The 23,594-nt window shown below is 38.5% G+C and overlaps 1 protein-coding gene across 2 annotated transcripts in view; it reads right to left on the bottom strand.

The window, feature by feature from the left end:
• SPRED2 (sprouty related EVH1 domain containing 2) overlaps nt 1-23,594 on the bottom strand; it is a 185,730-nt gene that overhangs the window by 78,199 nt on the left and 83,937 nt on the right. The gene's annotated exons all lie outside the window — the stretch shown is intronic.

The following is a 23,594-nucleotide window of genomic DNA, read 5'->3' as shown; positions in this document are numbered from 1 at the left end:
TGGCTCTAAATTGCTTTTGATATTGGCTAGACCAATTCATAGACCCATTAATAATGCATCAATACACTTGTTTTCCCATAGCCACTCCAGCATTGTCATTTTCCTTTTTGTGGTCAACTCTGCCAATCCAATGGATGTATGGAACTTAAAGAGTTGTCTTAATTTGCATTTCTCTGATAATTATTGACTTAGAGCATATTTCACATAGTTATTAATAGCTTGGGGTCCTTCTTTTGAAAACTTTCAGTTCCTATCCTTTGACCATTATCAGTTGAGGAATAGCTCTTTTCCTGATAAATTTGAATCTGTCCCCTACATAGCTTAGAAACCAGACTTTTATCAAAGAAACTTGTTGCAAATATTTTCCTCCCTCCCATTTACCAGTTTCTCTTCTAATTTTAGTTGCATGTGTTTTGTGTAAAATCTTTAAAATTAAGTGGTGAAAAAAGTCTATTTTACTTCTTGTGACCTTCCCTGTCTCCTATTTAGTCATGAACTATTTCTCTGTCCTTGGATCTGACTAGTAATTTCTTCCTTTTTACTTCAAATTAAAAAAAAATGTCACCTTTATGTCTAATTCATGTACAAAGTTGGAGCTTATCTTAGTATATGGTGTGGGATATGTTGGTTTATACATATCTATCTTTTGCCAGATTGAAGAAACAAACAGTGACTTCTTGCCATGGCTTTTCACTTTACTCTTAGGAGTAAACCATTAAAGTTTATTAGTCCATGAGATCTACTACATGTTTGCTATAACTGTACTCAGTGCCATACCAAGAAATGACCTTAACAAAACGGTCATTGAGAGCAGGAGCAGCAAAGCCAGCATCAAAGGTAGGAGAGTGGGTGTCATTGTAAAAATCACAGGATACAAAGCCAAGATGCCTTCAAGTTTCCCTCAGATGCTTGCTTCACCACTTTCTTAATATTGTCATAATTAGCAGATTTCTCCAGGCAGGAGGTCAGATTCACAACATATACCCCAGGAATAGGAACATAGAAGGCCAAGTCTGTGAACTTCCTATTCAGCTCAGATATGACCTTCCTCATGGCCTTAGCAGCACTAGTGGACTCAGAGATGATGTTTTGGGGAATGTCATGTCCATCACAACACAACTTAATAGAGGACCAACTATTTTCTGGGTGGCAATAATAACATGGACTCTGGTCATAAATCTCTCCATAATGTCAAAGTTGTGATCTTGACCAAGGTGGGACAAGCAGTTGGTAGGGCAGGAGGTGTTACTGACCATCTTGAGGAGATGATATTATTTCTCATAGTTCATTTCCATCTCATACCTCAGCAGGAGGGGCAGATAATAGTCCTCTTAGCTTAGCTCCATCCTCCAGGTAAGCCCTGGCCTTTTCTTTGGTAGCAAGGACATCAGTGGATTCTACTCCACACTCAGGCCTAGTCTCTCCTCATTAATAATGGGATAATGCTCTTAGAAGATAGTGATGATTTTTTCATTGATCCAGCTTCCATTCTCAGCCTTGACAGTGCCCTTGAACTTGCCATGGGTAGACTCATATTGGAATATATAAAGTATTTAGCTGAGGTCAATAAAGGGGTTGATGATGGACACACTGTCCATTCTGCCTGGCATGAATACAGTCTTGGTCACTAGCATTCAATATGGCCAAAGCCATTGATTCTGACCTTTATCATCTTGCCTCACGAATGCAGCTGCAAGCAGCAGATCCTGATACTGGGCTTGAGAAAAGAGCTGATTCCCCTTTTTATCACTTTCTGTTGGATTTTTTGGTAATATGCAAAAATGTTGATGATTAGGTGGATTTATTTTATATCCTACAATTTTGTTGATGTTAATTGTTTTGATTATTTTAGTTAACTCTTTATATCTCTCTAAGAATATCATCATATAATAAAAATACAATAATTTTGTTTCCTTTTTACCTTATATTTATTCTTGCAATTTCTTTTTCTTGTTTTATTGCTACAGTCAGTATTTCTAAGGCATAATAAACAGCAATGGGGATAATAGATATCCTTATTTAGCCCTTGGTGGTCTTTAGTTTTATTCTCATTAGAAATAATCCTGAGGGGCAGCTAGGTAGTATTCTTGTTTGATTTCTAAAATAATTATTTTGGTCTTAATAATGAAACAAAACAAAACTTGTACCATCTCCTTTAGAATTTCTAATTGAACTTGTGCTCTTAGCTGTGTTTTTCTCTGAGTCTTTGCAAAAGTTTTGGAGTTATTTTCTTCTTCTGGGTTTGTGTGTTGAGTATCCCTATCACCATAACAGCCCTCTGTGGTGAGATTCTTTTTGTTTCTTTATTCTTCCCTATTTCCCGATTTTCGACTTTACATTAGGGGAATGTTCTGTTTCTTTCTGGACGGAATGTCTGGGCCAATCTTAGCCTCTTGGATCCTTCCGCTCCTGTCCCAAGATAACAAGTTATGTTATTCAAGGCCTGTAGGAAAAACCCAAACTATGGCCCTGAAAGCATTTAGTGCTCCCAAAGTGATTTGATTGTGTACAAAATCTGATCACTGCTTTCCTGGCCTAGGTTGGGTCATGAGGAGCATACCTGTGGGCTTAGCTTTAGCTGAAGTTCAAGGAGATTGCTGCTGGACTGCTGCTGGACTCAGATTTTATCATCCAGCTGGAAAACTCTGCAGGTCCAGAGTAATAGAACTGTAGGATTCTCTTTCACCTGGGATTCCTTTCCTTTCATGCTTTTTCCTCTATGGGCTTCAGACTAGAATGGAGACCAAGACCACCAATTCTTGGGGTTAAAGTTATAGAGGCAGGATTTGTTTCTAAGCTTGCTCATTCTGTACACATCCAGGGTCAAATAATAGCTCCTCACTGTATGAAATGTTCCTCTTAGAGGAAGGTTCCATCTAAGTCCACCCTGGGTCTGTGACCTAGAAGTAAGGAGTATGTGACAGAAGTACGAGTAGGCACTTGTTCCTGCATTCTTCAAAAGTTAAGTGCCTACCTCTAAATAGCATAATACCGATGGTACATATTGGCTTACCCAATTTTAAAAATTATATATGTATAATGTTTTTCACACTTCACAAGGTTTTACAAATCAGTTATCATTATCAATACTATTGCTAATAATAATACAATAATAACTTGTGCTGAATGATGAGGTACATAATTTATTTCAACCACCTTTAAAATTGTACTCATCAATTCCCCAAGTATATAGATTTACTGTGCATGTTGACACACTCAGTGTATTACAGTGGACAAAAGCAGCGGGAGGGGTTGGAGAATACTATAAAAAGTGGTAAAAGTCTTGTCTTTTGACAGAGTAGAATCGTTGGATAAGAAGAACTCGGTCTCTATTGATAATTCAGTTGACAGAAATATAGTAACCACATGTAGAACTAGGAATTTGATTTTGAGAGACTTCTACTGGGGGATATTCTCAGGGCACCCCATTTTGTGAGACAGAAAAACAGATCCATAACTCATTCTAGGAACTTTCAACTATGCTTTTAATTACTGACCTATGCATTTACTAGAATACAGAATTTTAAAACTTAATGTTGCAAGTAGCCAGCTATTTTCCAGATAGGGTGGCTAGGAATCCAAACAAGTCCTGAGAGGAAGGAGTTAGGTATAACTGTAATAATCAATTAGGGAACAGAGAAAGTCTAAGGCCCCCAAATATCACTACTAAAATCACCACCAGAAAAGACAGCAAATAGATATTTTTTCCTAATATAGAAAAAGAGGCTTACTCATTACAGAAACAGTAGCTAGTAGGAGGAAGGAGGTAAAGTGTGAAAGGGACACAGAAATGAGTGAAATAAACCAGTTCATGCCCAAGGCAAGAGAAGAACATTGATTTCTGACCCTGGTCCTAACAGAAAACCTCCTTCATGTTGATTTTACCCAAATGCTACTAATGCTGACTTTTTCTTCCTAAATAAACACTGGTCAAGGGCTGTTGCTAATGTCAACATTAGCTTTGGGTTCCGCTTTTAACTGTAAGAAAGGGGCAGTATGGTATAATTAAAAGAGCCAACTTCACCAATTTACTAATCATGTGACATTGGGTCAGTTATTTGACTCTTCCCGGACTTAGTTTCTTCATCTGGAAAACAGGAATAATGATAATCACTTTGCCTAATTCAGTTGTGAGAAAAACACTGAAAAATTATGAAATGCTATATGAATGTTAGCTATTATTATCAATATTATCATTATCAAGGTGCTTTACTAACTGTACTTTTAAAAAGTACTCTGGGCTGACCCCAAAGTTGAAGATGCACCAAAAGATGAAGAAGAGGTATGGTGAGCCTTTGGAAGCTGCAACACGTTACAAACAAGGAAGGAATTATGCAATAACAAAGAAATTTAGGATTGTAAAAGAATATAGGATTAGGTGCCCTGGAGAGAACTAATGGAAGGACACAGACAAGAGCTGCACAGGAAAGGAAGGCAATCTGTATCACTGGTGGGAATATCTACATCAATGAAGTCTTAAATCCACTACAACAGTTTGATATACAGAATCTTCAGGTAATTTCCACTGATTCCCAGGAAGTTATTCTGTTTCCACATAATGCAAATCCAAAACTCAATGGATGGAAAGGACTGACCATTTCTATTCATATTTGGGAAGCAGAGATAGTTGGGAGATGGATTCTAAGAAAATGTATACAGCTAGGTGGCTCAGTGAATAGAGAGCTAGGCCCAGAGACCTGGGTCCTGGGTCCTAGGTTCAAATCTAACCTTAGATACTTCTTAGCTGTTATGAGCCTGAACAAATCACTTAATCTCAAATGCCTAGCACCTAAGGCTCTTTTGCCTTAGAACCAATACCTTGAATTGATTCTAAGAAAGAAGTTAAGGGTTTTTAATTAAAAAAGAAAATCTAGGTAAATCTATTGATCTGTTTTTACCATTCTTACATTTAACCTATGCATTCAGTTCTAAGAAACTGGATTTGGAATGAAATCACATTATCAATCCATTTTATTAAAGAACGTAACTCAACATACATCACACAAATATAAAAGGAGCTGAGTCACGGCAAAGATAAACCTTTATCTTAGTAGTATCTCCTCTATTATGCTGCTAATGCCTCAGGCCCCATAGAACATATTTTCCTTACAAGACTTTAAAATAATGACAATCTTCATCTTTGAATGACCCGTGTTCAAATAATATATGAGAACATTCTTTAGTCTACCTCCTTCTGCCTTCCAAAAGGAAGATACTTGCACATGCGAAGATATTTCTACTTAAACTTTATTCCTGAGCTACCAACTTTTAGGGCAAATGAAAGAATGAATGTTTGCCTTTAATAGTTAAACCTTACAAAATTTGACTGTCATCTAATGATATACAAGGTAAAATTTAAATTATAAAATAACAGAACTTATAGGCTTCTTAAGAACCTTGATCATTTTATTCAAACTCTTATTTCGCAAATGGAAACTCAATTCCAAAGAATTACACACACACACACACACACACACACACACACACACACACACATATATATACACACACACATACACACACACATAACTGGTCAGTGGCTCTAGAAGGATTCCTGACTCACATTTTCTGCATCATTTGAAATGGATGGCCATACTAATCCTGGACATTTTTTTCTTTCAAGATTTTCCCAACATAGCACTCTTAGTTCTTTCCCTTCTTTGCTGGATAATCATTAATATCCCACCTCCATGAGTGTACCTAATACACTGTCCTGGTCCCTTGTCTTTCTAGGTTGACCTCATCAACTTGCATGGGTTCAAAGACCATGTCTAGGCAGTAGACTCATAGTTCTATATACCCAGATTAAGTCTTTTTCTGCCATTCATCACTAACTGACTTCTGGACATTTCTGCCTGAATCTCTCATTGACATTTCAAAGGCAAAACAGCCAAAATAGCACTGCATTTTCTTTACCCTAAAACCTGCCCCCTTTTCTGGACTTTCCTATTTTTGTCAAGGGCAACATCATAATTCCAGTCACCCAGATCTGCAACCAGGAGTTTTTCTTGACTCCTCTCCTTTCCCTTCAGGCAAGTATACAATGATTTGCCAAGTCATGTTGATTTTATCTCCATCCACCTATCGTATTCCATCTTTTCTCTTGACTTAATAACCGGGTAAAGTTCCTCATCATTACTTATCACACAGGCTATTGTAGTAGCTTCCGAATCTTTCCCCTTTTTGCTCTGTCTCTCTTGACCTGCCCCAGAGTGATTATACCTAATGTTATAATGTTGTTCAAAAAGTTTAAATGGATTCTTACTAAATTTAGGGGAAAAAAAAAACACACAAAGTCCCCTGTTTGGCATTTAAAACCCTTCACAATTTGGTTTTAACCTACCCTTTCCAGGCATATCATTTCAAGATTCAACCATACTGGCCTTCCTACTTCTCCTTACTCATGGCATTCCATGTCTCGGCTATTCCTTTGCCCAGAAAACTCTCCCTTCTTCCTAGAATGAACTTCTTCATCTTTGCCTCTTGGAATTTCTATTTTCCCTTCAAGTTTAGCTCAAATACCACTTCTTACATGAGATCTTACCTGATGATAGCAGCTATTAGTGCTTCCCTCCAAATTACCTTTAAAAAAACACAACCAAACAAACAACAAAATAAAACACCTTACCTTCCATCTTGGAATCAGTACTGTGTATTGGTTCCTAGGCAGAATAGCAGTTAAGGGCAAGGCCAGGCAGATTAAGTGACTTGCCCAGGGTTATATAGCCAAGAGGCCAAATTTGAACCCAGGATCTCCCATCTCTAGGCTTGGTTCTCAATCCACTGAGCTACCTAGCTACACTCCAAATTACCATTTAAAACAATTTTCTATATCTTTGTTTTGTATATGTTTACCCATCACCATGTGTCTCTTCTTATAGAATGTAAGTTCCTTGGGAGCAAGATATTTCATTTTTGGTGTGCCTGAAAATAGCAGGTTTAAAAAATGCTACTTCCTTAGCCAATAAACAAGCTGGGTTATGGTATGACATCAAGTACAAATGGGTATGTTTAGCTTCTGAAAAATAAATCAGTTTGGGCTGAACAGGAATGCTTCTGTCATCTGAACAGGCCAGATATTCCAAGCTGAATAAATTACATAATAACAAAGGTTACAGTGTTAACTAAATGGCTAGATTAATTTTTGGCCCCTAAACTCTTAGTTCTATCAAAAGTGCAACATTCAGACATACTGCGAAATCTGGATGACCTATGTTTTCCCTCTTACTCCCTAATCAGGAGATCCTGATCTGTCAAGAGGATCTTAAAAGTCCTTCTTTATAAATCCACATATTCGTTGCTGCAACCACAGTCCCTCTCTAAGATAGAAGGGAGTCCTAGGAGAAAAGGGGCACAATTATCATTTCCCCTTTCAGCAATACTCTGTTTCCCATCATGTATGAAAAGATGTCATTTCCCACTTATCCTTTTGTGTCTCAGTTTCCTCATCTGTATAATGACAATACAAACAGGGGTTGTTGGAAGGATAAAATGAGATCTTTGTAAAATGCTCTGAAAATCTTAAGGTGCTATTGTTATATATAGTTATTGGGTTGTTATCATTAGTGTAATTAAAATAAAAGATAAAATGAGCAATTCTAAGTGCATACAACTAAATCCCTTCTGAACAAACAAGATAGACATAGAATAAGTGGTTATACACCTCTGAGAATATCAAATGTAGCTTCTCAATGGGAAGAAGTTAGACCAGATTATTTGGTCATTAAAAAAAAAGGGGGGGAATATAAAGCATGGGTTTCACTTTATTGGAAATTTCTTTATAAAACTCAAAGTCCTTACTAGAAAAAAAAAAAGTTAAGTCAAAACTGGGCTGGAATCTTTGGAGCATTCTTTGAATCTTTCCATTCCCAGACTTGTTTGACTAAGTAGAAGAGATGTACAAGGGGGGCAACTAGGTGGCTCTGTGGACTGAGAACCAGACCTGGACAGGGGAGGTCCTGAGTTCAAATGTGGCCTCCCTCAATCATTGTCTAGTTGTGTGACCCTGGGCAAGTCACTTACCCCATTTGTTTAGCCCTTGCTGCTTTTCTACCTTGGAACAAATACATAGTATTGATTCTAAGATAGAAGGAAAAGGTTTTAAATAAAAGGATGTACATCTTATAGAAAGTGATGAGAACTTGAACTAATGTGATGACTAAGTGAAGATGGGGATGGAAATAAGAAGTAATTACAGTTTTAGTCTCAACAAGACTTGGCAACAGATTGACTATGGGGTGAGGGCAAGGAAAGAGTCAGGAATGATTCCTAAGGTTGTGAACCTGGGTGAAAAAGATGATGGAGTCCTAAACAAAAACAGGGAAATGAAGACGAAGAATGGACTTAGAACAAAGTTCCTTTGTTATTCTGGTTGTAAAAGCCTAACAAGGCAAAGTCAATGCACCCCTTTCTCAGAAGCATGCTTTTAAATGTATAAAATACAGATGACTACAAAGGTAACCAAAAGTTAGTGAAAATAAAGATGTAATTCCGCCCCCATCTACGTTCACAGACTCCCTGAAATCTAAACACAGACCTGAAAGTGTCCCTAGTTCAGAACTCCTGGTTTGGAGGGAAAGAGAGGTTCTGTTTTAGGAGATAGAATAAGGATAAGCAAACATACAAATGGGTATCTTTTTGAGTCCTTTAAATGCCCCAGAAATTCCTTTTCTAAAACTCCCTCCCTTGCTTGTAAGTCCTTTAAGGAACTGCGGCTGCCGCTCCCCCCCCCCCAAATTCTGGACTGGCTTTCCTTATTATCGACGTGAATAACTAGTCTTACCCGTGGAGCATTCTAAACTGCTGACAGGCTTTTGTGACCGTACAGCAGAGGCTGAAAGTAACACAAACGCATAGATCACACAGCATCTGCACGCCTAAACCTTTATGCCAAAAGATAAGCAGCGTAGTACAGAGAGCACGGAGACTGGAGTGCGAAGGTACGCTCAGTGCTTCCTCCGCGCCCCCAACTTCAGAAGGCACATGTAGACACAGGCAGCCCAGAGGCAGCACGCCTTCCCTTATCTCCTTCTACAGGTCAGACACCACAAGGTTGTCCCGAGACCAGCTCCAATTCACAGATCAGTATGTAGCTGGTGGTCTACCTGCTCGCGCTTAAAACTAGTTCTGAACTGCAAAGAACAGATGAAGAGGAAGCCGGTAAAGCCAAAGTAGAGCCTTAAGAAAGCCGAGTTGACCTGCGTCCTTAGTTAGGCATGGCAGAGTTCCAGGACAGAACAATCCAATAAGGATGCTGTAACAGAGGTCAGAGGGAATTAAAGGGACAGTGTGGGCCCCTTCTCTTGTCCCTTGAGTGAAAGACCTCAGGATGTCCAGCAAGCTAGAGGGAATGCTAAATTAGCTCATCAATCACTAAGCTATTCAAATTCCTACTCTCTAGTCACCTCTGATAAGTAAGGTCCCAGTTTACTGAAAAGAACTTGCCTTGGGACTAAACCAGGACAGAAGAGAAAGCAAATTGGGATCATATTAAAGATCCCCAAGAGGCTCCCATCTTTCTGGAGCCACCTCCAACGTTGGTCATGAGGCCAAGGAGTGAATCTACATAAATAAGTACTGTCATTTTCATCTTTATTTAGCCCAATACATCATGATTCCATATGGTAAGCCTACCTTCCAGAAACTGCATAAACAATACACTATCTCACACATACACATTATCATTTCTCAAATTTATGTAGATTTAGGGTCACATGTTAGATAAGAGTACTGAACAAGTCAGAAAGACATGAGTTTGAATCCTGCTCGAACACTTATTAGCTGGGTGAAGTTCCCTGGGCATGTGATCCAATCTCTTTTGGAGCTTCAATTTCCTTACCTGTAAAATAGAGATATTCCTAACACCTATTTTCCTAGGATTGTTGTGAAGTTCAAATGGGATAATACAAGTGGGTGTTTTGTAAACCTTTAATAGTAATATTAAAAATTGTAGCCATTATTATGCTCTCCTGGGTAGGGAACTACCCATTAAAAAACTTAAAAGCTCTACTGAATCCAGAATAGCTTTTTATATTTTCCTTAACAATGGATGCTAAGAGTATAATGACTAATTATGTGAAGTAAAATTTTTAGTGACCACTGTACACTACAGTTTCAACCACCGTTGAGATTGGGGCTAAAGGACTTGAATAGTTAGCGACATGTGGATAATCATTGTGTTAAGATAAATCAAATATCAAGCATCATTTACAATAAGGTTTGCATTCTAGGTTAAAAAAATTAAAATAGCAGATTTACTTTCCTAATAGTGCTTAGACCAAATGGATAATAAAATGAGTTTATAGTTCCTGAGAACTAACCACTGATGACACGATGGGAAGGTGGCCCAGAATCAGAAACATGTTATATGGCAGGGAAAGGCCCTTTCGGGATTAAATATTTGGCGTTGGACAAGCTCTTTTCGGATAATTGAAAGCTGACTGCATGTAATTTTTATTAGCAATATTGGAGCACAGCATTAGGCAGCTGCTGTACTACAATCAGATGGAAACCAGAAGCAAAACTAGATTTTCAAGGAACCCTAGTACATTGGGTTTCCTCTCTCATATCTTTCTGGTTTTAAGAGCCTGACAAGGCAAGCCTCAGAGAGACTAGACTGGGTCTTCCTCGTGAGAAAGACAAGAGCTGACAGACTGCTGCTATCAGTTGAGACTTCCTGTGCTGTCCTTGATTATCACGTCTGTTGTACTGGTCTATAGTTCATACCAGACTTCCTAGCAATTAGATGGTGCAATTAAGGTCCTAAAAACTAGGGGCCTGGCAAAGAAGAGATAAAACCGGAAGCTGAGCACATTTGAATCCAGCTGAGAGATAAGCCAATTATCTACATCAGCAGCTGCAATAATACATGCAAAAGTACCTCTTTGCTTGCTTCACTCTCTCTTCCCCATTGCAGCATTACAGTAGAGGGAAAATTCAGGATAGCAGACTTTTTACTAATACAAAGATATATTTTTGCTATGGAAAAGTCATCTGGATAAAACATCTGTGACTTAAGCTATGAATACTTACACAGGATTTATAGGAACACAACTCCAAAACACTTTACTGAAATAAGAAAAATAAGATTTAAGTAAATTGAAGAGCTGCTCAGTGATCACAGACAATCTGTGCCAAAATAGTAGGGGAAAAATGGTGCCACTTAAATAATTTACAGACTTGGCACCATTCTAATCCAACAAGGAATAAGTTACTTTGTAGAAGTAGGCAAAATAACAAAAGAGGAGGAAAAAAGATTACAAAGGGGGAGGGGAGGGAGTGTTGCAGGATGAAAAAAGTAGTACTAAAAGGATCCTACTACTACCAAAATGGAAACTCCATCATATCCATACACCATAAAACAGGCATTATCTCAAAATAATCTCAATTTCTCAAAGTCACAAAAAGAAAAGGCTGATTAGTGAAACAGACTAGGCAAGCAAGACTCAGAAGCAAATGAACATCAGTGCCCCTAATGTTTGATGATATCAGAAATAGAAATGGTTGGATATTGATTTAGCAAGAGCTTCCTGAAAAACTGAAAAGTATTTTAGTAGAGATGAGGTTTAAAACATGTTATATCATATACCACAATAATCTTCAAAGGGGAATGAGGTGTTATATATTTACATGTAAATATATAAAAGAGCCATAATATTTTTTTTAAAAGTCATGCTTTTCAAACATCATTGAAAACTGGACAACTAGATGAGGAAGGGAGGTGGGAGAGAATTTCAAAATAAATAAGGGACAGAGGCAGTTCAGTGGGGCAGGGGACAGCATTTGGACTTAGAAGACCTGAGTTCAAATTCAGTCTCAAATACATAGCAGCTGAGTAACCCAGGGCCAATATCAAATTTGCTTCTCAATTTCCTCATCTATAAAATTAGAATAATAATAGCATCTACCCCCAGGACTGTTGTCAAGATAAAATGAGATAATATTTTTGCAACCTTAAAGTGTTACATAAATGATAATTATTATAATAAAAGATAATAGAGACCATTTTGAACGTAGAAGAACATCTTTTTGCCCAGAACAAAATAAAACACAAGTGGAATATTAGAAGAGACTGGGGGAGAAAAATCCACATCAACACATAAAGGTCAGATAACCCAAACATTAGTAATTGATATAATGATGTAAGAATAAAAGTTATTAACCAAATTTTAAGTTGTCGACAGCTATGAATGAGTTTTCTAAAGAAGCTAAAACTATCAACAACTATATGATAGAATATTCCAAATAATTAATGCAAGAAATGGGAATTAATACAACTTTTGAGTTTTCATCTCCCATCCATCATATTGGCAGAGATGACAAGAGATGGAATAGGCTAGAAAAGAGGTTTGGGGATACAAGATATCTGTCTTTAAACATCTAAAAGGCTGTTACTCCTCTTTTGGTATAACAGTTAACTTTTCTAGTCCCTATCAATTCTCACAATCTGTTCAAGTTTTGTCACTAATTGAAGCTCTCCTCATCCAGATCTCCTCTCCCCCAAATAGGTATAGTTTGAGGAGGGAAGAAAAAATTCTCTCTCTCTCAGCAATACAAATCTAATCCCAAGAATCACTAGATATTTCTCTGGAGCAGATGGCACACCAGTGCAGCCCTCCAGCCATTTTTTCCCTCTCCTGTAATGGTCATCTTCTCAAGTGAATTTTGGTCCCCTTTCTCTATTTGTATGTGGTGTTCTGTGGATCATGAACTACCATACATTTTAAGAGTAAGAACTCTGGAGGAGGAGGAATGAGAACAGGGGTTCTAACAACCAAGAGATAATTTGGGGTTAATGTACTTTTTCTGATTATACACACACACACACACACACACACACACACACACACACACACACACACACACACACACACATATCTGCTATATGAATATAAGTAAAAACTTCTCATTTAAAATTCTGTGCCCTTGCTCTCTTAAGACTGTGAATTACAAGAAGCAGTTAGGTGGTTCAGTGGATAAAGTGTCAGGTTTGCTGTGTTCAAATCTGGCCTTAGACATTTCTGAGCTCTGTGACTTTGGACAGGTCACTAAACTCCAACTTTCTAGCCAAGCGATGGTGAAACTATGGCATATGTGCCAAAAAGGGCACACAGAGCACTCTCTGTGGGCACACCTGAATTGGCCTGCCAAAGTTCGTTACTAGAAAGCCAGCGGGATTTGAGGTGGAACTTTCCCCCTCCCCATCTCCATGTGTCTGAGGACATTTCTCACATCACTCACCCCTCTGCCCAGCAGCTCAATGGGAGTGCTTTCTCCTTCCCCTGTCAAGGATGGGGGGGGGGGGGGGTAAGGTGGAGGGTGGACATGGCACTCAGTTTGGGTGATGGAGGGTAAAGGGTGGAGCCCGGCACTCCATCTCTAAAAGGTTGGCCTTCTCTGTCCTAAGTTTTTCCACTCTTCTGACATGGAATTGAGGCTTGTATATATTATAAGACAGAAGGTATGGGTTACTTAATTAAAAAAAAAAAAGACTTTGAATCAATTACTTAGCAGGTGAACTGATAGAAGGAGTTTCCTCTAATGGAAGATCTTCCTATCAATGAAATCAAAGGTTTATTCTTCCTTCTTTACTCTTAAAAGAGTTGTGTTGACCTTTTTTTCTTGCCTCTAACAACACAGACTACTGACTCATTGAGCTCCAATAGAACCTTTAAATCTTTCCCATATGAACTGTTGTTTAGCCATGTTTCCCTTGTGTTGCACTTGGGCTAAAAAAAAAATCAATTGTAAAAGTACATATGGTTTGCTATATAGTCCTTTTAAATTTCATAATATTCTATTTTGCCACTATTTTAGACATATGAGATGTAAACCTTAAAATTTCTTAGACTTATAAATTTGGAAATTTCACCATTGGGAAATTTCATACTTGGAAAATTTCTTACTGATAGTCTATTGGAATGTGAACCCCATTGGCATGGGAGGTTCCTCCTCCTCCCTTCTTAAGATTACTTTAGGACAGAAACCTTTTGCTGAACAATGGAAAGGACTTTGACCTATGCTTAAGCATAGAACAGGAATTTCTTTGAGTCATGATTGATTTTAGAATTGATACAATAGAGATACTTGGAATGACAGAATCAGGTCTTGGAAAATACAATTTCCACCCCACTCAGTCCTAACAGGATTTAGGAAGGGCTGCAGCATAGATCAAAGATTTAATTATTTGAGAATATGACCTTCAACAGACATATGCAAAGCCACAGACCTCTGGGCAGTCCTGGGTTAAGCTAGAGCCTCCATTGGCACAGGGAAATTGATGGACAGTGATTGGTAGATGTGAGAACTGAGGGGAGGGAACTTGGATGGTTTGCTTAAAGATAGAGGGGTCTGAAGACTGGGGGGGGGGGGGGTTTGAGGAGTTTGTCTGAGTGGTTGGAGTGTGCTCTGAGAAGCTTGCTCTGAAGGAAGCTGAAGGTGGGGGCCTTTGAGACTGTTTCTCCATTTTGGTCACATGAGTAATAGGGACTGATCTCTTTTCTTTGCTCCAGCTACCTAAGGGCTTGGGCCTTTTGGCCCAGCCTAAACAGAAGGGGTATTTAAGCCCTATTCCCTTCTCTCCCCTTTCTCTCTCTCTCTCTCTCTCTCTCTCTCTCTCTCTCTCTCTCTCTCTCTCTCTCTCTCTCTCTCTCTCTCTCTCTAATTCTTTTCTTCCTCCTGTTTGTAATTAAACTCTATAAAAGGCTGATGGCTGACTTGAGTTTTCATTTAGGAATTACATAGCTGAATTCCTTGGCGACCTTAAATTAATATATATCAGTCTTTTAAAGTGATTTCCTTGTCACAGAGATCCTTTTGGATACGGATTCTATAATTCATCAAATTAGTTACCTTTCTAACTTCCTGTCATTCCCTGACACATGGTAGGGTACTTAACACATGCAAATTGATGGATTTACCTGAAATTCAACATGTAGGCCATCTATGCCCCTTCATCAAAATTATTAATATTCAACAAGACTTATGCAAAACAATATATATAATATACTTGATGAAAGACACAAAAGGAAGCAATTTGTAACCTTAAGGAAACTTACATTAAGAGAGGGTAACCCTAGGATGGTTTATATATTACAACTTTGACACACATTCTAAAGACAAATGTGTCCATATTATTCCTCATCTCCCACCTAATGAGGTATTGAATGCTAGCTATATCTGCTGGTTCAAAAGATGGACCATCAAGGAGTCAGCAAGGTGCTTCAGTGGATTAAGAGGAAGGTCTAGAGATGAGCGGTCCTGGGTTCAAATCTGTAGTCAAGACAGTTCCTAGCTCTGTGACCCTGGGAAAGTCACCTAACTCCCACTGCCTAGCCTTGGAACCAATATACTGTACTGAGTCTAAGATAAAAGGTAATGGCCAATAAACAAATAAATAATTGAATGAATAAATAGATAAGCAAACACAAATTAATAAATAAATAAACAAGCAAATAAATAAATGAATAAATAAGGTCAAATATGTTTATCTTCAATTGTCAAGCCTTTTAAAGAAAGATCTGCTTAGAATTCCCCACAAGGTTATGTGAAGTTTTTCCAGAGTCCATAAGAAAAGGAAGAAATCAGTCCTGTAAGTCACTCTCTAAAAAAAGAAATTCTTAACCTGAAGCCCATAGATTTCAGAAGATTTGTGAACTTTGAAAAAGGAAAATTTAAATCTTTATTCTCACTGACCTCTAATTGAAATCTAGCATGTCCCTCAATTATGAATTTTTTGAAAATCCATTATTCTGCAAAGAAGCCCATTCTGCCAAAGAAGATTGTGACTCAAAAAAAAAGGTTAAAAAAAATACTGCTCTGAAGAGTTTTAATTGGTATCACAATCATCCTACTGATGCTCCTATTTCTTATTTTCTTCTACCATCCTGCCTCTGAATTATTCCAAAGATTTTCACCCAGAGAATTTAATAATTGTGGAGAGCCATCATATCCCCATTGTCTGACAGAGTCGTAGTCTGGGGAAATGGAGGTTGCAGAGCAACTTTCAGCAAGATGAAGCAACCACTGAACACCCCCTCTGTGTGACTTCTCTCTCTAATGGAATTGATATGATTATTGTTCTCTCCCCAATATAGGAAAAATAACATGAGAGTAAATACTTTTAGGATTAACACATATAATCCCCCAGATTATTACCCCAAAAGATTATAATCACAGAATTAAAACCTAAAGACCATTACCCACTATCCCTCCCTTCTCTCTCAAACAGAGACACACTTAACACACTCCACACCCATTGCAGGTCAAGCATGACAGGTAAATCAATCTTTCCTTTGAAACACAAATTACTGACACACTTCGCTGGTTCATAATCAAGCAACTTTGCTAGGTGCCTGAATCAAGCACAAGAAATATACAACTTGGAAATTGAGGAAAACCCCAATTCTGGTCTTTCTTAAATTACCTTCTAACCCCATACCTAGCTATGAAATGTTTTGTTATCCGTCTCCTAAGTAATTGTGATTGATTGTGAAAGCTGACCAAAAAAAAGTAACAACGATTCTCCTAACTGGTCATTCCTTAGGCCAGGAAGGACTAACCTCCAGATGACCCTACTCATGTCATTCACCTCAATCTTTGTTGTGGCAACATAGTAAATTATCATAAAATGTTGATTAAGTGATTTGTTAATGTGTGACATATCCAAGGATCTGTAAATGATCATGCAGGTTGAAAAATGATTGTGTGCCAGAAAAGTATGTACTCACCAAACCTATAAAATAAACTAACCTCTGTGCCATGGCAGAGCACTATATGATGCCTGACATGGGATTGAGCATACAGTGTCTCTCATGATTTATCTGACTGGACCACCACACTTACATAGAAGGACCCTCCCCTCTGAGAGACCGCTGGCTTGGCTCTCAAAGAATAATAACTTAAGAGGCTTATCATCCAAGGTAGCTTTATAGATGTCTATAGTCAAATTGTATAACATCAGAAATAGTTGTGGTTTTATAAGTGAAAATAACATTAAAGAAGATGCTTTGTAAATACACTCTAAAGATGATAGGTTTGGTCCAACTGAGCTGGCAGATTCTATTTGTATTCCCAGTTTTTAGCACATAGTAAGTGTTTAATAGATTCTCATTCATTAATTCATATTCATTCATTCTATTGTTGTTGATGGGAAGTGGGAAGTCTTTTTATAACATAAGCAGCAAGATCTACAGGGTGATGGACTTGTTGGGGAAAGTAGTGTAAAATTAACTTAACGATAATAAATCTAAGGGTTCCCCCATTAGACCTCATTCTGCATCCCTTCCCCAGAATTTACTCTTCTATCATAATGACTGCTCTCTCAAACATGAAGGATAAAAACAATAGTCTTTCATCCTAAGGATACTATCCTCACTGAAGGTCATAAAGGGACCTCAGAGGCTATCTAGTCCAACCCATCATTTTATAAGTGAGGAAGCTAAAACCCAGGGAAAGTTATGTGATTGCCCAAGGTCACATAGGTAGAAAGGTTATATTTAAACTTGGGTCCATTTGACTCTTGAATCAGCTTTTTATTTTTCATTCAGGTCTATCACTTTACCTGCAGTCAAAATTCTGAGATTAGTGCTGGACTAGAAAAGAAAAAAGAAGAAAAGAAATAGAACTTGAACTCAGCCTTGGAGAATAGGTGGGATTTTGTTAAGATTATTTCAAGTAAAGGGAAAAATAATGGTGGAAGTAGGAAAGAACGTGGTGAATGGCAGAGAGGGAAGAAGCAGAGATGGATGGGCACAAGAAGATTTGAGGTCGAAATTGACAACATGGCAAGTGAAGATAAAGATTATAGAGTACCTTATATCCCAAGGCAGGTGATTTGGATGTGACTAAGGGAGTGCTACAGGTTTTAAGCAAACAAGTATGTGTGTTGACAATTATTTTGTGATCTGTTTAGCAAAAAGATGCATACCATTTCATAATTCAAAAAGGGAAAATACTGAAAACCCTGCCTTAAATATTAACTTTTATTTTCTTTTCAAAGTTTCATGTCTGAATAGTTTATATTAATTTTTTAAAATTCACTATTCCTCATTTTTAAAAAAATACCCTTACAAAACTTAAAAAAAAAAAAACTGACCTGAGATGCTGGATTTTTATTCAAATAAACTTCAATTAAAATATTTTCAGCACTTTTCAACTTTGCACATCCTAGGTGATTTAGTTAGAAGGTAGAGGATTCAACTGCAGGGGCAGGATTAAAGCATAAATGGGGTCTTGTGAGGCTTTATCTGAGGATCAAGACAAAAGATAAAGAAACAAGAAGATACATTGGCACCTACCTATCCTTCCCATAAAAAGTGCTACACAAATGTAAATATCATTCTTCTTTCTTTCCTCTGCCCAATGAAATATGGATGAAAAAGAGGAGAAAAGTTCCCTGAAATAGGAAAGGCATCCTAAAGTCAGTCCTTTCCCAAGGTTAGTTAGGGAAAGCTATAAGCTTTAAAGAGAAGCATTTAAAAAAATTTTTTTTAATGTTATTATAAATATCTGTCTAGAAAAGTTGATTCTATGATCACACACATACTAAGTCTATAAGCAACTCTCAAATACTCTGTGGTCAGGGTTGGTTTACTTCCACCAAGCAGGCTGGGAAAATCCCCATTACACTGGGCCACCAGGGAAAGTTTCCAGGAGCAGCAGGCCTAGGCAGCTTCAGGCTTACCTTTGGGAAAGTATTTCCTTCAGGGCTTACAGCTTCAGTCTGTGCCAATGGGCCTACAAAGGCATTCAAGTGGAAAGGAACTGTTTTAACACAGCCTGTTTGTCTCAGTTAGTTAGTTGAAATAAGCTAATCATTGTTCATGTGACCTTGTAAAGTCTCTTAACATCTCTGTGCCTCGGTTGCCTCATTTGTAAAATGGGAATTACAGCGGTCTCACTTAGGCAACGTGACTGTGAGAGTGCCTGTCATTCAATGTGCTGGTTGGCTGACTCTGACGCTCTCAGTTTTGGGAATGGATAGGAGTACCTGGAAACTATAAAGCTGTGCAGTTAGGTTGGTCCTGTCTTTGCTTGAAAAGCTGAGTAAAGCTGGGCCTGTTACATTCCCTTTAAACTATCAGCTCTCAGCAGTGCTACTCGAAGCTGAACTCGGGAGTCACAAAATTTGAGTTTGACTATCAGGTCTGCTACTTTCTGGGCAGCCTGCGTCGAGTTCCAGCCTCTCTGAGCCACGTGCCCTTTGACTATAAAATGAGGGAGTCTGATTCGCAGGCCTCGAGGATCCCTCTTGGAGCCAATCCTAACAAAGCGCACACAAGGCCAGCCAGTTGGGTAAGAGGGACCCATATGTTCACTGAATTTCCCAAAATAACGGTCGTGTCTTCATGCTGAAGTCCCCTCTCTGATGGAGAGTCACAGTAGCACATCTCCCCTCCCAGAGGCCATGCTGGCAGACAGACAGAGCCTGTCGGTTCTGAGATGCCAGTGTCAGATGGGGCTGTCTGAACTGTCTGGCACCAATAGAGCGAGCCCCTGGGGGAGGAGGTGGGATCACCAGGACCCCTAAGGAGAGGTCAGTCTGACCAGGGTGGAAGCGGAGCAGGTCTAAGCTTCCATGCCAATGTACAGTGGAATCTGGCATGAGACTCTGCTGAACTTTTTGGCCTAGGCAAGATAGTGTGTAAATAGAAATTTTATATCCCTGAACTACATTATCCAGCATCCCTTTCCTTTACATTCTGACTTTGCATCCTTCCCTTTGGGAAATAAGTTTGCCCTTGGGGGCTCCTCTGGCGGTTCTGCGCTCTCTCCTGGGTGTGCGGTCTGAGAAGCTTTCTCTTTACTGATGCTATTCTTTCCTTTGCTTCAAGTTATTATTATTAAATCTTATAAAAACAATACTTGGAGTATCTGAATATTAATTTTTAATCTTACATATTTGCTGTTCAGTTATTCCAGTCATGTCCAACTCTTCGTGATTCTTTTTCAAGTTTTCTTGGGAAAGATACTGGTATGATTTGCCATTTCCTTCTCCAGCTCATTTTACAGATGAAGAAACTGAGGCAAACAGGGTTTAGTGACTTGCCCAGGGCCACGGAACAAACCTAATGAGTGTCTGGGTTCAGATTTGAACTTGGGTCTTCCTGATTCCAGACCTTGTAGTCCATCTACTGTGTCACCTAGTTCCCCAAAATAGGAAGACACAGCCTCAAAAATAATGAAATAAAGTGATACCTTTACATTTTGAGGTCATCATGGTCCATGACAAAGTAACATATGAAGAGATCTTTAAAAATCTGCCCCACTGCTGATCTGTGAACACAGTGAAATATGTGTGCATAGTGGTGGTGAAGGGTGTGGGGAGATGACAGAACTATGTACTTTTTCATCAGTTGTCTGCCATACTCTCTGCTTATCTTTGTTTTCTAACTTCCTCTCCATTAAAATCCTACTTTTTTCAAGAAGCCTTTTAATGCTAAGGCCTTCCTCCAGAAATTATCTCCAATTTACATAGCATATATCCTGTTTGTATATAGCTGTTTACTTGTCTTCTCTTCATTAGATTGTGGCCTCTCAGCCCTTAGCACAGTACCCTACACATAGCAGATTCTTTCAAAATGCCTGTTGACTTGACTGGGTACTGAATTTTGGTCACTTAAATGGATTAAAGCTTATTTCCGAGACTATTTAAACCACAATCTGACTTATGTGAATTTGGATTGTAAAATATCTCTTTCCAGGTACACAAGCTTACAACTTCTAATCTTCTCATTTTCAAAATGGTATAATGACAATCCACCCTCCAAGATAGACTGTACTTTGAAGGGGCTATTATTCTATCATATGTAATCATTGTGGCACTCAGGACTTCATCAAGCAAATCCCTCTGGGCTAGCCCTTTATCTCCCTAAAGACATTTGACATTAAGTAGTTGCTCTTAACCCTTCAAGTACTGCTGAAGATATCAATTAAAGCCTACCTAAGACCTACAGGGAGAAATATGACTCCATCCTTTGTCACTACCTAAGAGGAACTTAACTTGACTGCATCTATTTCCTATGTTCCTAAAAAAAACCTTTTTTTTGTCCTTTAAAACCCTTAAAGTTGTCTACTTTAAAGAAAATTTCTGTCACATTAGTATGGAAAAGTTCCCTTATCATTTGGGGAAAATAATTGAAGACAGGGTAGATAAACATGTACAGGAAATACTTCTATGGAGGGCTTGATCCTCTGAAGATTAATATCCCACAAAACTAGAGACCAGCCTTAAACTCTGAGGAAATAGACAAGTTATAAAAACAGGAAGAACTGGAAGTTTATTTTTTAAATGTTATTTTTGGGTGAATATTTGTTCTTGTGAAGCTCAAGATACTGACAAAAACCTTGATCTGCAGGTCATTTGCACACAGCTGCTGCAACGCATGTTTCCTTAAGCTGTCCCACCAGGGATCTCCATTCCTTTTTGGAAAAACTTCACTGCCAAACAATCCTATCACACATCTGACTTGTATCACCAATTTAATTTTGCTCAAAATACTCAGAGGTCCTACATTTACTGAAGCATATCAGGGAGATAGATGTATCTTTTTATTCTTTCAGGACTGGAAGGGGGGGGGGCACACTCTAGGGGGATGGCACAGGAGGTAGAGGATAGGATGGAGAAGACTCTGAAAAAGCCAAGCAAATGCTGGAGTGCATTTTTAAAATACTGAAAAAAAAAAGGGATGTGACAAAATGCTGAAACGCAAGCCAGTCAGCTAGTGGTACAACAGACAAGAGTGTGGGTTTTGGAATTGGTTAGACCTAAGTTCAAATCCTGTCTCACTTACTAGTTACATGACCCTAGGATCTCTGAGCCTGTATCTGTAAAATGGGGATAACACCACCACTCATTTCACAGGGTTGTTGTGGGAATACTAAAGTGTTCTGCAAATCTTAGAAGTTTTTTCATTTTTCTATCTAATTTTCCATTTATTCAATAAGCACTTACTAAAAACCTACCCTATGCATAACTACCTATACTCTGTGAGTTCAAGTGCTGGGTCTGCCAATCTGACCATGAATAAGAAATTTAAGTTCTAATAGATAGGCAACTCCCTTAATCCCACTAAAGGGGCTAAAGGAGAAGGAAGTGTTAACTCTTTTAACACTGGATCCTGGAGCTCCAAAAAGAAGGCTTGAAGAGTACAGATCCTATAAATCTCCATGGCTGGAGGAAGGCAGATTCCCACAATACTAGAAAATGTGAGGCATGTCTTCCATAGGCTATTCTCCCATCTCTCAGCTCCTTAGTGCTAGAACCTGTGTTTTGGGTCCCCCACTTTCCCAACCTGACCCCTTCACCACCACCAGTGGTGGGTATTGATGGGCTTGGATCCATTTCATTCCCTCCTCTGCTCTTCCTTGTGATAACAAGCAAAAATTGAACCATCGGGTGGACTGAGCTGGACAGAGTTAAAGCTAAATAGTCTGATGCCATTAAACAGATCTAGCTTATAATAACCACCACCACCTGGGCTTCTCTAGCACCCCGAACTTCCCTTAGCACAGAACAATAGATGGCCTCATCATTTCCTGAAGAGTGCCTCTTCTTTAGAATAGAAATCTATTTTTCAGATACAAACAAAAGAAAGTCCTGAGCATTCTTTAAGGCTCTACTCAGGTTCCTCCTTCTTCCTGAATGCCTTAGGGAAGGAAAAAAGAAAAGGAAGGAGAAGAGAACAGGCTTTTGTTAAGTGCCTACTATGTGTTCCACACTGTGCTAATCAAGTTTTACAAATATAATTTCGTCTGATCCTCACAACCACTCTGGGAGATAAGTGCTATTACTATTTCCAGTTTATAGATGAAGAAACTGAGGCAGACTTAGGTTAACTTGTTTAGAGTCACACAGCTAGTTAAGTGTTTTAGGTCAGATTTGAGTCTTCCTAACTCCAAGTTCAATTTACTTTGCCAGTTATTCAATTCAATAAAAATATATTAAGTTCTTGCTATCTGCCAGGTACTGTACTGGGAAAAAATATGAAAAAGAGGTTCCTTGTCTTTAAGGAGCTTACAATCTAACGGGGGAAGACAATAATACAAAAGGAAGTAGGAGGGGGGAAGACCAAGGGCTATCTTGTTCCATTTGGCTGAAATCAAGGCTGGAAAGTCCAAACCCTGTTTTTCCAAAAGAAAAGCTTTGAGAAGAGTTTAGGAAGTGATCAGTTTCTCAAAGGAAGAATTGAAACCAAGGAAAACAACAAAAGCAAAGTGGAGGGAGAGCTACCTCACTGTCTAAATCCTAAGTGTTCTTTCCTTTTTCTGAAAGCTCAGGTATTTTGATTGTACTACTTATATATAGTATTTTTTACTTTTACTGTTTATGCTGTACCTACTGCTGTACCCCTTTAGCTCTCCTTTTAGATAAGTTCTTAGAATATAGCAATATATTATTTCCCCATCTGTAAATGAGGTGTGTGTGTGTGTGTGTGTGTGTGTGTGTGTGTGTTGAGAGAATAAACATTTCTTAAATAAACGATGGCAAAGAACTAAAGAATTTAGCCCAGAAGCTAAAAGGAATCTGAAAGGGGTGGGGACAGTTCAGAAACAAATAGAACTTTATTATCTTGCCCTCCTTAAAATTCTAGGCC

Source organism: Monodelphis domestica, chromosome 1, assembly GCF_027887165.1.
Source record: "Monodelphis domestica isolate mMonDom1 chromosome 1, mMonDom1.pri, whole genome shotgun sequence".
In the NCBI taxonomy this organism is placed as follows: domain Eukaryota; kingdom Metazoa; phylum Chordata; class Mammalia; order Didelphimorphia; family Didelphidae; genus Monodelphis; species Monodelphis domestica.
The sequence above is the reverse complement of the archived record's forward strand: the minus strand, read 5'-3'. Positions and strand labels throughout refer to the sequence as shown.